This window comes from Hyposmocoma kahamanoa, unplaced genomic scaffold, assembly GCF_003589595.1.
Source record: "Hyposmocoma kahamanoa isolate Upper Pololo Valley unplaced genomic scaffold, ASM358959v1 168, whole genome shotgun sequence".
Lineage (NCBI taxonomy): Eukaryota > Metazoa > Arthropoda > Insecta > Lepidoptera > Cosmopterigidae > Hyposmocoma > Hyposmocoma kahamanoa.
In genome coordinates this window covers 2,062,455-2,077,657 of record NW_020653608.1, presented here as the reverse complement: position 1 = coordinate 2,077,657, position 15,203 = coordinate 2,062,455, and the positions used below count along the sequence as shown (strand labels likewise).

General features: G+C 35.6%; 1 protein-coding gene and 1 non-coding gene across 11 annotated transcripts in view; both read right to left on the bottom strand.

Moving 5' to 3' along the window:
- The window catches only part of LOC113225609 (uncharacterized protein CG43867), a 472,277-nt gene that overhangs the window by 263,031 nt on the left and 194,043 nt on the right, over positions 1 to 15,203 (bottom strand). The window lies entirely within an intron of this gene.
- Positions 2,607 to 2,678, bottom strand: Trnam-cau. Its single transcript has one exon. It is a non-coding gene; the product is annotated as a tRNA-Met (tRNA).

Below are 15,203 nucleotides of genomic sequence, written 5' to 3'. Positions count from 1 at the left end.
TTTTCGGACATTTTTAAAGGCAAAAGGTTCTTTATATTTTTTTCCAGGCAATCTAAACACACTTCGGAAAGTTTCTGTTTAAAAAGGTTTGTTGAAATGTTTTTGCAGAGAAATATGTTAAACGGTACATTTTCTTAGAACGCTTAAACTTATTTTCCACACAAACATTTTCTCGCCTCGAAATTCTGTCAACATTTTGCGTTAACACCAATAAAATAAAGTCTTGTTTGCAATCCAAAAAAAAATACTACCATCGCACAACATATCTTCTAGCACGCTTATTCCTCACAAACATGTTGCCAGTTTGAAAAGATCCTTTCTTTCCGTTTCTGTATTAAACATTTATTTGGAAGCGGAAAGATGAAGGGGGTGTTTTAAGAGCTCTGCTTAAGGTGGAAGTGTAAAGCGTAAGCAGTAACATAACTAACCATCAAACACCCCCGCGTAGTTAGAATAAATTTTCAATACTCTTCGTACACGGGTCGTTAGTTCTGTTCAAGAGTTTTCTTATATTTACGTACTAAGCTTATCTCGAAGACGCGTATTATAGGGTAGTGAATGATGTGGAGACTCCGCCGATGAGTTAGAGAAAACTTTTTCTTAATGTCTTTTTAATACGTTCCGTGGAGATCTTTTTCTTAAGTTGAACCTTGAAAGATTTGGAGTGATCGATTGCGGGAGGGGATAACGTTAGGGATTCGTCAACTCTAACTGTCTTATTGAGTTTATATCAATATTTAATAAGGCTTTGTAAATAAACAACTTGTATTTATAATTTGAACTGTATGTACCTACTCGTTACAAGCCTTCTAATTTGCTTATACTTGATTAACGAATGGAGATTTTTTATAAAATTAATTTTACTTGAATTTATTTATTTATTATCTGTTTTCTGTGATTGATTGCTATGCATGAGTACTATGTACTCAACAGTAATATTCATACAAAAGGTGTGCACATAAAAACTGCGAAAACTTCCAGGGAATTACTGTTACCTTACTTATTTTTGCAGCCAGATGAGTAAGGGTGCTGGTGAAATTACAGGTACATACGCTTCAGGATGACGGGCGTGATTTAAAGCTCTGAGTGACACAGGCGTGTCGCTTACCAGCAGGCGCACGACTTGTTCGTCCCGTCCCTTGTTATCGTTAAAAAAAATGTATTTTAAGTTTTTCAACGTATATAAACAATTACTTCTAAACCAAACACTACCCTGTTTCTAAGCAATAGGTGAAGTGCTAAACAACCCGGCTTCCTTGGGTGATAACCATATTTCGAAGCAGGTGTGTGCTCATATTAGGTAATGAGCCGTAATGGGGAAGTAGCCCAATTTAGTTTTCTTGAGAAAACTCTTAGAGTTTCAGTTAAAAGCGGTTGAAGTAGAAATTACTGTCCACTAAATAATTGCACTAATGGAGTTGTCGGTGTTGAAACTGTTTACTTATTTATTTGTGGGATTCAATCCGGGGTGTAGGAGCAAACCCAACCGCTGTGAATCCGAACTCTACTTACTCTGTACGCAGTTATTTTACCACTGACAAAGAAAAATGTTGCATAAAATGGAACATTGTAGAGAATGTATCGATCGTATAATAGCATACAAGTTTTTGCGTTCGTCGTTGAGAGAAATAGTGCCACTATACCTGTTTCTGTCGCCAATAAGTGATGTGAACATTATTGTGTTCCGGTTTTGAAAGATACTGGAGAGAATATAAGCATATTTGCGATTTTAAGCTATGAGGGTGCTGCAACTGTTATAGATAAGCATTTTGCTTATCATAAGACGCACGACTTATTCGTCACGTCTCTCGATATCATAATTACAACTTTTTATTAAAAAAAACCTACTTCAATAGTTTACTTATAGGCGTTTTTATTGGAATTACACTTCACCTTACCTCACCTTACCAATTTTTATCGAAATCGGTTAAAGGAAAGTGCGCGAAATGGATTCAACCCCTAGTTTGCCACCCTTAGAGATGGAATATTTTCTTCAAATTTAAATGGGACCAACAATGAGGTACCCTCTTTTCAATAAAAAATAATTATCAAAATCGGTTTACAAATGCCGAAGTAGTCGCGTAACATACACACAAAAAAAAAATACAATCGAATTGGGAACCTTCGCCTTTTTTGAAGTCGGTTAAAAATATGTTACATTATGTTGTTTTTTCTAATATTATGTCGTTTTAAAACAGCACTGTGTCTGGTTTCAGCTAAAAACAATATATTTAAACAAACCAACCGTTCGCCCTTTTTATAGGTCTCATAATCACGGCTAATATTTTGCCATTTGTTTGGTATTCATATTAATATAACCATATTTTTTATTAGAAAAACGGAACCGACTTCAAACTTTGCTTATACATAACAAACCGGAAAGCGCTTGAAACTGGATCCACCCCAAGTTTACCACCCTTAGAGGTGGAATCTTCAAATTTAAATGAGATCAATACTAAGGCCTACTCTTTCTAACAAAATCATCAAAATCGGTTCGAAAAAAATACAGTCGAATTGAGATCTTTCTCTTTTTTTAAAGTCGGTTAATAAAAATAAGATATTGTAACGAAAAAAACAACAAAATACAATGTATTATCAGTATCTAATAGCAGAGCGTGGTTTCGATCCACGGACCTCTGGGTTATGGGCCCAGCACGCTTCCACTGCGCCACTCTGCTCTTGACTAGAGTGTCGTAAATATCGTTCTATTGCCGTCAGCGCTGATGCGTTATTGCCGCTATTTGACGTCAACGTTACATTTGTCATCTTCCTTGACATTGTAAATATATAATAATTGCATTATGTACATGAATTGCTTATTTGATAAGAAAACAGCAGTCACATATTGTAAAGCGCCACTAGCGACCGATTTTATGAAGCATTTTGTCGTCGTCGTGTCGGTTAAAAGATAGGGATTTTCTTCAAATTTAAATTCAACGGATTGCATGAAATCGTGTTTTGTCCTTTTGTAGAATAGAGAATACTAGTAAATTGCAGATTATGCCGGTTTTCTTCCTACCACATAATTTGAACATATAATGTTACAAAACGTAATAATCTCAGTACAGAGTACTAAAAAAACCGACCTCCAAATTACGTGGAATTATGTCTATTTGCTAAGTTTTATTAAAATATCCCCTAGTTCGTCACTATACAGGACTTGATACTGGAGATAATAAAAGAGTTAACGAGTTAACGAGTTGTTCCTAGTTAAATTTGTTTAATATTATTGGTTATACATATAGTTCAGTAGAAATTGGATATAATTTAATTGTTTTTAATTCAATCAATATTATATTATTTTTAGTTGTGTTTAGTAATTATTCATGTCTTTGATATGCTACACTATTGTATTAGGTTTAGCCTGTAAAAATAGTTGTATGTATGAAATAAATAAATAAATAAATAAATAAATAAATAAATAAATAAATATTGAGAGAAAAACGCCTTGAATTAGAGAAATAGCAAAATCAACCATTAAAGTAATTGCTCCTAAATTAAAGTTAGGCGCTATTTATAAAAATGAATCTTCATGCGTGAACAGCCACCCTTCGAAGTGGATGATTTTCTTCAAAATGAAATAACCACTATGGAAGTATCCTCTTTCCAACAAAAAAAGAATCATGAAAATCGGTTCACAAATACCGGAGTTAGTTTGGTAGTGTTAGTCTCAGGGTGATGGGCGCAGTGGCAATGCCCCTAAAATCTTTGCGATTTGATGCTCTGAGTGGCACTGCAACTGTTACTGTGTTAGTAATTTTACTTAAATAAACAAGAGGACGTTAAACATTCACGTGAAAACACATCGCACACGTGCCGCGTTTTCGTCCAATACAAACAACAGCAGAAACCGGCTGGAGAACAATATCATAGCTAAACAAACTACCTACACAAACGCGCACTCACTACGTACATAAATATAGCATATTGTGTAACAAACTTGTATTCGAAGCAAACAAAGCCATACATTTCAAACAAAGAGTTTCCCACACGAGTTCCACATAAACCGAATACTTCAGACCGCAAACTATACTATCAATTGAAAACTACCAACCCGTGATTCCTTCTCCATATACAGTGTATCGCTTTTCAAATTAGTAGCTTAAACACCTGTTGATTACACATTCTAAGATCAACACTATCATTAACGCCCTAAAGTTGACAATTGAGCATCGGCGTGCTGTTATAAGGACGTTCCAATTTAAAATGAATATTCTACAATAGTTCCGTTCGATAATGTTTTTTTAATCGAAACGATAAGGTTGAACATTGCGAAACAAGGAAAAGAATATAGAACATTGTATGTTTTGAAATGCAGTTGCAATGTTCAGTTTAACGGAGCATTGACAGAGTATTAATTGTATGGCGTGGAAAGACTTTATAAAAGGTCGATTTATATTTTAATTGTGTGTAAAAATTTAGTTTTATGTCTACGATTTCGGAGAAAAGAGTGAATTTTCAATCCAAAAAATCGCGTTGTTTTGTGTGATACTTGTTAACATTAAGATAAAAGTATGAGACGTATGTTTAGAAATGAATCAGAATTGTTTTATCTTCTTATATCTAGTTCAAATATTACTAAGTATATTCTCGTAGCGATTGGCTACGCTCGCGTAGATATGCTTTACTGGCGTCTACGCGATCTTGATTGGATTATTTTTTATTTCTTTGGCAGCTATTGATTCCAATCATTCTCTTTTAATATTAAAATAGATTTTATATAACCATCGAGTTAGATTGCAATTAAAAGCATGTGTCTCACGACCGCACGTAACTTAGAATTTGATATTACTAATTTCCATTTTAAAATCTCAAATTGTATAGATACATCGACAGATACAAGTTTGTTTCTACTTACTAATCATTTGTATAATTGAAAGGTGTTCCTTTAAAAAAGATAATGTATGGTACTTATAAGGAATTAATCGTCGTAGTTTACCTTTTCATTTGGCATCATAAAATATTGGATTTTTTATTGATAAAACAGGTCCAAAAATTAAGTTTACGTAGTGTGTATGAAACATATTAGACCGCAGTGTTCATTGACTTACAATTATATGAACGTCGGGTCCGCGCTAAAAAGTATCCGAACTTATAGGGCGTTAAAATCGTATACAGAGCGTCATTCACGCTTTAGTCTTCGTTTGTTCGACTGACAGCGAAGCAAGCAAAATTAGACAGTACTGCGATAACATTACAATTTAAATTTAACGTTTTAGCTTTTTCATATTCCTTTACATGTCACTACGTTTAAATAGGTTGATTTGTGACATATTTTTCGTGGTTTTTGTATTAGACCCGTCGTCCATTTATTTTTAAGTCAATGGCAGTGTTACTTACTTTTAAAAATGGAACTGCGAAGTAGTATATACTTAAAGAACTTTACCTCGGTGTTCTATAGCTATGGGTCACAGTGTATAGTTTATAGCGACACCGACAATACCACACACAAGGAGGATTATTAAGTTTAATGAGATTGTTCATAACGGTGGAGCCTAGTCAGTCCTTGTGAAAGAGTTCGTCCAGGGAAGTACTGCCACCTTACCTATTCCTGCCGCCAAGTGATAATGCGAGTAGTACTGCGTTTGAGTTTTGAAATTACAGGCACATGGACTTGTCTCGACTTGTCGGACTTACGTCTCTGAGCGACAGTGTCACTTATATGTTTGCGATTTAAAGTTGTGGCTGGCACTGCAATTGCCTATACTGCAATAGCCACTGCCTCTGTGGCCAAACGATACCCAGACTAGGAGAAATATTTGTATGGCCTACTTTTATTTCTCTAGTGAGTTTGGGTGTTATTTTATGGTTGTGGTGTCAAAGACCCCGCGATAAAGAGTCTACCTAGTACGGGGCTAGGAGTGTGTGCGTTATTTATTTAAGACCAGGCGTGTCGCTTACCACCGGGCGCATGACTTGTTCGTACCATCACTTAGTATGGCAAAAAAGACATGACCTAGGAAATCCACACTAAACAATAGCTTCAGTCCCAGGACAAACAAGTTGTTTGCAAACAAAATTCGTGTCGCATAAGGCCAATACCAAGTACCAATTTCACAAATACACACACACATACACACACACACACACACACAATGTTTAATAATAATGTGCAATGTATTTATTGAATTGATATTCAATTATTTTCTTTATGTGAAATTACTCAACTAGTTTGCTATAATTATTAATACAAAGATCGAACACTCAGAAAAAATGTTTAATGTAGTTTAACTCTCTTGTCTCTCCCTTATCTAATTGATGTGTTACACTAAACGCTGGGTGAGTGCCTGGAGACCTATCATATAGCTAGACCTACATAGTTTAGGCTCCAGTCTCCCATACATCCCGTACCTTTGTGAGGAGAAACAAATAATTTTGTATTTGTATATTTGATTTCTTTTTATTGTACTATTGTACTATCTTTCCCATATTCATTCCACTCTCTCACGTAATCGCGGCGCTCCTGTCTCATACAATAGATAATCCCAAAGCTTAACTGGCCAGATGTTCCAGTTTTTATCCATTTCACCTTAGGGTTTCACCAAACGAGTCGACGCGGCATCGGATTAACCCGGCCAGAGAAAGCTGTATTTTCTTGGCAATAAGGATGCAAAACACGTCCTTCAGATCGTTTGGCTACACACTCGTCAAGAAACCGTTTTTTACATCCTATTTCCATAGATATAAGGCTTTTTCTGACCGACATAAGCCGATTCCGGGTCGACTATTTAGATGGAACCCTAACCCACTCATAGCGCCAACTCTAACACAAGACGTTGGCTTCTTTTTTACCGTTATATTATCAAAGTATTAGAAACCTTAACAGGCTTCGATGGCATGATTTAGTAGCAGGAGAGGTCTTTATGAAAGTACAGGAAAGTACTACCAGCATACCAGAGATAGGCGGGTCCGGGTGTTACCCCGTGCTTTGTTAACGATGGGTTTAAATTGGGTTAAAACCCAAAATCGAAGTAACAAAAATTGTTTGCAACTAAGTATGCATTGTAAATCATGTTTTGTTCGATATTATTGCAAAAGTTTATTATATAAATCGATACAAAAAATCGATAGACGTTGTACGTTTAACGATATGACTTAAATCATCATCATCATCATATTAGCCGGAAAGCGTCTGCTGAACATAGGCCTCCCCCAAACTTGAATGGATTTTCATAAATATTGAATCGAATTGTCATTCTTAATAAGTGAGAATCCACAAGGATTGCAAGATGGGTATTGTGCGGAGTTACCTCTTTTCGTCTAAAATATCAAATTACATCGAAATTTGTCATAAGTAGGACTCGGATAAATATGCATTATAAACTATAAGCCACCTTGGATTCAATTGACAAGCGTGTCAAGAGCCTTACAGGTGACTCGGAATTAGTGGAGGCTAAGCTGCAGAGCCTTGAACACCACCGTAAGTTGTATGCTAATCGGTATTCTACAGGATATATCACGGTGGAATTGCATAATTTGATTTCGCCTTCTCTTCTCCATCTTTGGGGGACAAGACGTGGGCTGGAATTCCACCTGTATGTTGTGGATATTCCCAGGAATCGCACGAAACGTTTCGCTTCAACATTAAATGGCGAGCGGCTAGAGAGTGGAATTCCATACCTTTTTTTTAAATACAACTATTTTCACATAGACTGCGCTTAATTATAAAAGAAATCAACAAATATTGTTCCACTATCTTAGTTACTGTTATCGTTAAAATACAGAAACACGTAAATACGTTTTTTTTAATTTTTAAAATTAAATTTCTGTCTGTTCGGTCCGAACAAAGCTTTGTACAGACTGAATGATCTTACGACGTCACAGGATGTGACTGGAGCAAACTTAAATTTGTACAAGTCCGCAAATGAGTATGTCACGTCTGCGTTGTCTTCTAATCTTCCGCACAGTACACTGTTCACCTTTTTGTTTATTAAATACATACTAATTAAATATTAATTACATATTAATATGGGCCCTAGTAAGAAGTATGGAATTATTAGGCGCAATGTATATGCTTATTAATAGGATTCCATATGATAATCAAAATTTACCATTTAAGAAGTTTAAAACTATAGTGAAAGAGAAACGTTACACTGAAGCTAATTATGTAGGCAGTGACCCGTTTAGCTCGTGTATGTTATCTCTATCTATTATATTCGAAATAAATAATGTAAATATTAACAATAACGCATACACTCACAGCCCCTAGCTCACACACTTAAACAACCAAAATTACACCCAAACTCACGAGGGAAATAAATATAGGCCATACAACTATTTCTCCCGGCCCGGGAATCGAACCCGAGACCTCTGCGTGGCAGCCCAGCTTGATAACCTTTCAGCCATGGCGGCAGTTAAATGATAATGGTATGTAAATGTTTTCTTACATAGAGCAATCCCTAGAGTTCTAGACTCTAGAGTTTCTTACACATTCTACTCAGGAGAATCTGCCTTACTATAGAGTAGTAGAGTTTAATCAATATAACGATTTCAAAAGCAATATTCTTACCTAAAAATAACTATATACCGGTTAATGTATATGTACATAGACCGGATCTATAGTGCCACTGTTACACGGACTGTAGCTGTGGTTAAAGTCTGTGCAGTTTTCAATGAACAGTAATCACCGGTTAGTCGAGTTGCATTTAATGAGACTGGTTCCATTCCACGTGAAACCAATGGTCGGAACGAAATGGAAACTGTGTATGTGAATGCATTTAAGAGTTACCGTTTGAAATAAAATTAAAATACGACACAATCACACCAATCACCTGGTCTCAAACTAGGGAATTAACAATAATAATAACGCACACACAGGGAACTAGGAAACTTTAGTAGCAGTAGAGCTTTTTGTGAAAGAGGTCGTCCAGGGAAGTACTGCCACCTTACCTATTTCTGCCGCCAAGCAGTAATCTCAGCATTACTGTATTTCGGCTTTGATAGGTACGGGTGCTGGTGATATTATAAGCACATGAGACTTGTCAACTTATGTCTCAGGGTGACGGGCGCAGTGGCAGTGTGCCTCGGATCTTTGCTATTTAAAGCTCTGAGTTGCAGTGCAACTGTTAGGGACAGGCGTGTAGCTTACCATATGGCGCACGACTTGTTCGTCCCGTCACTTGATATTCTAAAAAGAAAGATACGCATAAATAAAAGTTATTATAATATTAAAGAATTGTTCAATGACAAAATATAATTTATTATGTAATTAATTTGAGATACTACCGATATCCTTCTCAATTTATCATATACATGTATAATTGTAATGATTTATTTATTTATTACAGATACTTACAGATGTTAATCATTATTCATTTAATTATTATTAATTTTGTTACCACTCTGGACTGCCACGCAGAGGTCTCGGGTTCGAATCACGGACCGGGAGAAATATTTGTATGGCCTACATTTATTTCTTTCGTGAGTTTGGGTGTAATTTGCAGTTGTCTATGTGTGTGTCAATGGCACCCGCGATACAGGGTTTCCCTAGTGCGGAACTATGTTGAGTATGTGCGTTATTATTATTGTTTGTTTGTACATAATCACAATTTTATTATATTACTTTTACAATGAGTAAGTGCCCTCGCACTTTGCTTTCTCATTTTACATTTTCAAGCCGTTAATATAAGTGTGACAATGCTATAAACAAATAAACTGGATAGGGTCCTTATATAATTTTCCAGTAGATACTTAATATTCTATAAACAATCGACAATAATTTCCAATAAACACTACACTAAACTCACGTGGAAAAAACTTTCTCCAACAGCAATAGAGCTCAAAGTAAACAAGTGAAGTTATAACAAGCGAGTAACGGAAGTCGGTTAACTCTAACAAAAGTCGGTAATGAGATATTCCCCACAGCTAAGGATTTACCACTAGCCTGTTTGTGTTTACTGCGGATGTATATAGCAGAAGTTAGATACAGGGTGAAGGTAAGTATTTTTGTAACAATACGTTTTACAAAATTGTGCTCAGGACATCGAAATTCGAAAAATTATACAAGGCATCCTATTCGACACCTTGATAATCGAAGATACTGTTTTAGAAGAGACCAGGAAGACTTAAGAAGGCGGAAAACCATAGGAAATGATCAAAAACTTTTTTTTGATAAATGTAAGGAATCTTTCGTAGCAGTAGAGCTTCTTCGTTCTTGGAATAAACCTTACCCATTTCCATCGCCAAGCTTTAAGGATGCTGGTAAAACAACAAGCATAAGTGACTTGTCAACTAATCTATCAGGGAGACGGGCGCAGTGGCAGTACCCCTCAGATCTCTGCGATTTAAAGATCTGAGTGGCACTGCAGCTGTCATGGGCAGGCGTGTCGCTAACCACCCGGCGCAATACTTGTTCGTCCCGACGCTTGATGTCAAAGAAAAAAATCTGCCTCCAAAACAATATGTAATAATCTCAGTACAGAGTACTAAAAAAACCGACCTCAAAAGTACGTGGAATTACGTCTATTTGCTAAGTTGTAGTTAAATATCCCCTAGTTCGCACGTAGTTGACACTGGAGATAATAAAAATCGGTTCTCACTACTCAAAGTCTATTGAGAGAATAATGCCTTGAATTGGAGAAATAGCAAAATCAACCAATAAAGTAATTGCTCCTAAATTATAGTTAGGCGCTATTTATAAAAATGAATCTTTATGCGTGAACAGCCACCCTACGAGGTGGATGATTTTTTTCGAAATGAAATGGGACCACTATGGAAGTACCCCCTTCCCAACAAAAAGAGAATCATGAAAATCGGTTCACAAATACCGGAGTTATCGCGTAACATACATGCAAAAAAAAAAGAAAAAAAAGAACATACAGTCGAATTGAGAACCTCCTCCTTTTTTGAAGTCGGTTAAAATGAACTACTTTTTAGAATTCTCTGGTTGGTATGGCGTCTGCCACGGTTTACTAGAAGGCGTTGGTTCGGATCCAGCCAGATCGAAGGAGTTTTTTCTAAGTCTAAATAGAATTATACCGTACTTCAATTCGTTGGGGCATTTTCGTATACCCGCGCGTTGGTCTCTCAGACCGACGACTATAGTTTGACGTGTTTTTTTATGCGACACCGATCGGTCCCATAGACCGACGCGGGTATAGGTGTTACAGGTGTAGGCAATTAATATTTTTAGTAATTCCTATAGTTATGTACTATTTTTAATTGTCATTGGCTTTACATTATGTATTATATTTTTAAATTATTTTAGATTATATTTTATAACTTCAATATGTATGAGGAATGCAGGAGCAGATTTTTGGAAGAGGATGACTCTGATTCCAACTATGAGGGCGAAAATAACAGTGAGTTTGAGGTTCATATAGAAATGAAGTAAGTAAGAAATGACACAGAGCAGGAGATAGTTCTGAAGTGAGGAGAAGTTTCTAGTCTATTAGCTAGACAAAGATAGTCAAATTAAGTGGACTAAAAGTGCTCCATCAATGATGATATATACAAAAAGTTTTTGTATGCAACATGCTATTTAATTTCTGGTTTTTAAAATTTCGTATATTATTCTTTGCCATTTCAGAGTTTTTATTTTTATTTTGATGTTATAAAAAGAATATTTTTGTTCAAATTTTTGTGGCTCTTAGGAATATTGTCAGTTACAAATAGCTGTAATAAAAGACTGCTTATCTCTAATCAAACAAAGTATTTTGTATTAAACTTGGTCTGATATAATTTTACACATTTCCTTTTTAATATTAAACTTAATTTTACGATGATATTTTACTAAACAATGTAGGTACTAAAATGGCCCTCGAACTTTCAATCTCACAGACCGTGCGCGAGTGTATGTGCTACACTATTTGCGCGGTTATAGGAAGGTTAAAAACATTCTCTTTCACTTGAAAAGTTTACCTATTTTTATAAACAGACATATCTAAATAACAGTACGAGTTTAGCACGAGTTACAAGCTCCAGAAATGAAATTTTAGTAGCCATCCATAAGCAAGAAGCACTTTACTTCATCCTTTCCGATGCATACGACATAGGCATGGAATATACTGGAAGTGTAATCGAATTTGACATTTATATGTTCGTACCTCATGACATATATTTGTTTGAACCGTTACCATTTCGAGCGGTAAATTTCATTGCAATCATCACTGCCTTGAGTTCAATATCTGGTGAACCTTTTGAATCGTGCTGTATATAATCGGAGTCCCCCCGTCAGGATAAATCTCTGTTCTGATTAAGTAGGTGTACCTCGAGATGCATTAGCAGTGGGGGACCCACGACCAAGGGGTTGGCGAAAGAGTTTTAATGAAACACCATAGACTCTTAGCTAAGTGTAATCAAGATTCTTTTTATTGAAAGAAAGTGTTAAATTACTCTTACTTAGTCTGAATTAAAACGTAACAGATGTTACAAAACTTGCATGTGTACTATCTTCGGACTTGACTTGACTCGTGGCTTGAGTAAAATACAGTATCAGTAGAACTCTTTGTAAAAGAGTTCGTTCAGGGAAGTACTGCCGCCTTACCTATATATTACCTATGTAACCGCCTCCGTAGCCGAACGGATACCATGCCGGACTGCCACGCAGAAGTCCCAGGTTCGATTCCCGGGCCGTGAGAAATAGTTGTATGGCCTACAATTATTTCTCTCGTGAGTTTGGGTGTAATTTGTGGTTGTCTATGTGTGTGTCCATGGCACCCGCGACACAGGGTTTCCCTAGTGCGGGGCTATGTTGAGTGTGTGCGTTATATAAACCCGCGTGTCATCGGACCTAGTTACTATGAGCGTCTACTCGCTATTCTCAGACTTGAACCGTCAGACGAAACATATATATCTTTTCGCAAAAAATCCTTTATACTCTGTAAATGAATTTATGGAACGAAAATTGTAACGATATTGAGTATTTTCTATTTTATTCTAATTTTTACCGCATTGACATGCTCTTGTATAATTGTTATAAACTTATGACGATCCTTGATGGAGAGTGATATGTATTTGAATGACAACAATATTATTTAACGAATTGTTAATTTTTTCATTATTGTGTATTTTTCTTACAATTTTCATTTTTGTCTAACGATCTCAATATAATTTCTTATACTTTTAAATGTAGTGCAATTTATACTGTAATGTTATATTTGAGAAAAAAATAATATAAATTAATCTGAATCTATTTCTGCCGCCAAGCAGTAATGTGTGCATTATAGCGATCCGGTTTGGAAGGGTAAGGGTGCTGACGAAATACAAGCACATGGGACTTATCAATTTATGTCTCAGTGTGATTGGCACAGCGGCAGTGCCCCTAATATCTTTACGATTTATATCTGAGTGGCACTGCAACTGTTATGGATATGCGTGTCGCTTTACACCAATCACGCGACTTGTTCGTCTCCTCACTTGGAGTTATAAAAAAAGAAACGTACTGGCAATATGTAGAGGATTACGGAACATATTGCTCTTCGTTTAAAAAACAAAACTATACAAACACACTTGAACAAAAATAAGACGTCGACACATTAGGTTTTTGCGAATGCTATAATTGGAAATGATACTATTTATGAGTTACAGTTAGCCGTGAGTATGGGGCCTTGAAAGAGTTGGAATCGCTTGTTTGTTTAAAAAAAACAAACACGTGTTTTAGACCCAGAAAACTTAGTTACATTTCCATAAAAGACAACTGAAACGAAATTAAAAATGAAGGTAAAAGCTGCACGTTGCAACGAAAATTTGAAACTTTCTAGTTTTCCATATAACAAATAAAATGATAGTTATAATTTCTTTTTTTTACTTTATCTTTATTTCAGACAACGGGGTCCATGAATTGGTTAGTAACAGTTTTCTTAGTGGTTATGTCAGTAAAAATAAACGAAAAAACACTAATTGCTAATGCTTTAAATCGATCTCCTGACATATTTTCCAATGAACGTTAGAAGTTTTATACTTCCAGTGTCGAAATGTTGTCTTTTTATCTTATTTTTTATGTTATTATTCTAAATAAACAATTAAAAACATTCAATTAGCGGAAGTCTAAGCTTCCATAAAGGGATTCGAAGCATAATACAAAAAACGAATATTGAACTGGATGTTAAACTGTCGACGCAAAAAGAGAAGAGTTCTAAGTTTGAAACCTTGGCCTATTTATCTGTGTGTCTCTCTGGACCAAACGGAATATATGGACTCATAGCGATTTTTTTTAATAGTAGGCTAATTTAATCAGGATGGTTCTCAGCTATGTTTAATGAAAATAAGTTTATTGTATGTCAGGTTTTACCACCATGATATTTAATTATTTTTTGTGAAATTTCTCCACTAGTTTATTATAATATATAGCCTCTGCCACAGTTTGCTAGAAAACGTTAGTTCGAAGGATTGAAGGGTTTTTTCTAAGTTCGATTTCTGTGTTAATAGAATTAGAACAAATCGTTGGTTAAATCTAAAAGACGTGTAACTGATTTTTGGGACGATTAAAGCTTAAAACATAATTTGTAGACCCTTTTTTTAATTACAAAGTATAATCACAGATTGGTCATATAATTATCACCAGCAATTATGTTCACTCAGTTAGTGTAGGCATTTTAATTATTGGTGCTGCAGAGCGTATCGATTACTACAAATTTGTGAGTTCTATGCAATGACACATGTGCTCATATACAATACTAAAAAAGTGAGATGTTAGTTTTTAAGGCTGGCTGAGTCACACAGCCACCGAAACATTGAATTTATTGCAAACCAAATTTCCCGATCGCATAATTTCACGAAATTCAACCGTTAAGTGTCCACCTCGACCATGTGATTTAACTTTTATTTTATTAACGACAGTCTATTTTAGTTATGTTAAAGACAGAGTCTATACGGAGCCAATCGAATCGATTGCAGTCTTAAAACTCATAGCTCGTGAAGTGATTAACGAATTAGATCCACCATTTTAACAAAACGTGATTATTAATTTTAACGAAAGAATCGACATCTGTAACTGTGGTCGTGGTGGACATTTATCAGATATCATTTTTCATTCATAGTTCCCAAACCTTACTTTTTTTAATACAATAAAAATTAGAATCATTGTTATCTAAATTTTCTGTTTTATTTTGATTTACAAAACAAAGTTCTTGTTGAAAATCCCTTTATTAGGGTGCGTATAGATCTGGAGAATGCACCACGAAAGCGCTGCATGCGTGCCACATGCGTGCAATAATTCAGATTGCACAACGTAATGCTCGTATGCAGATCTGTAGGGACCCTTG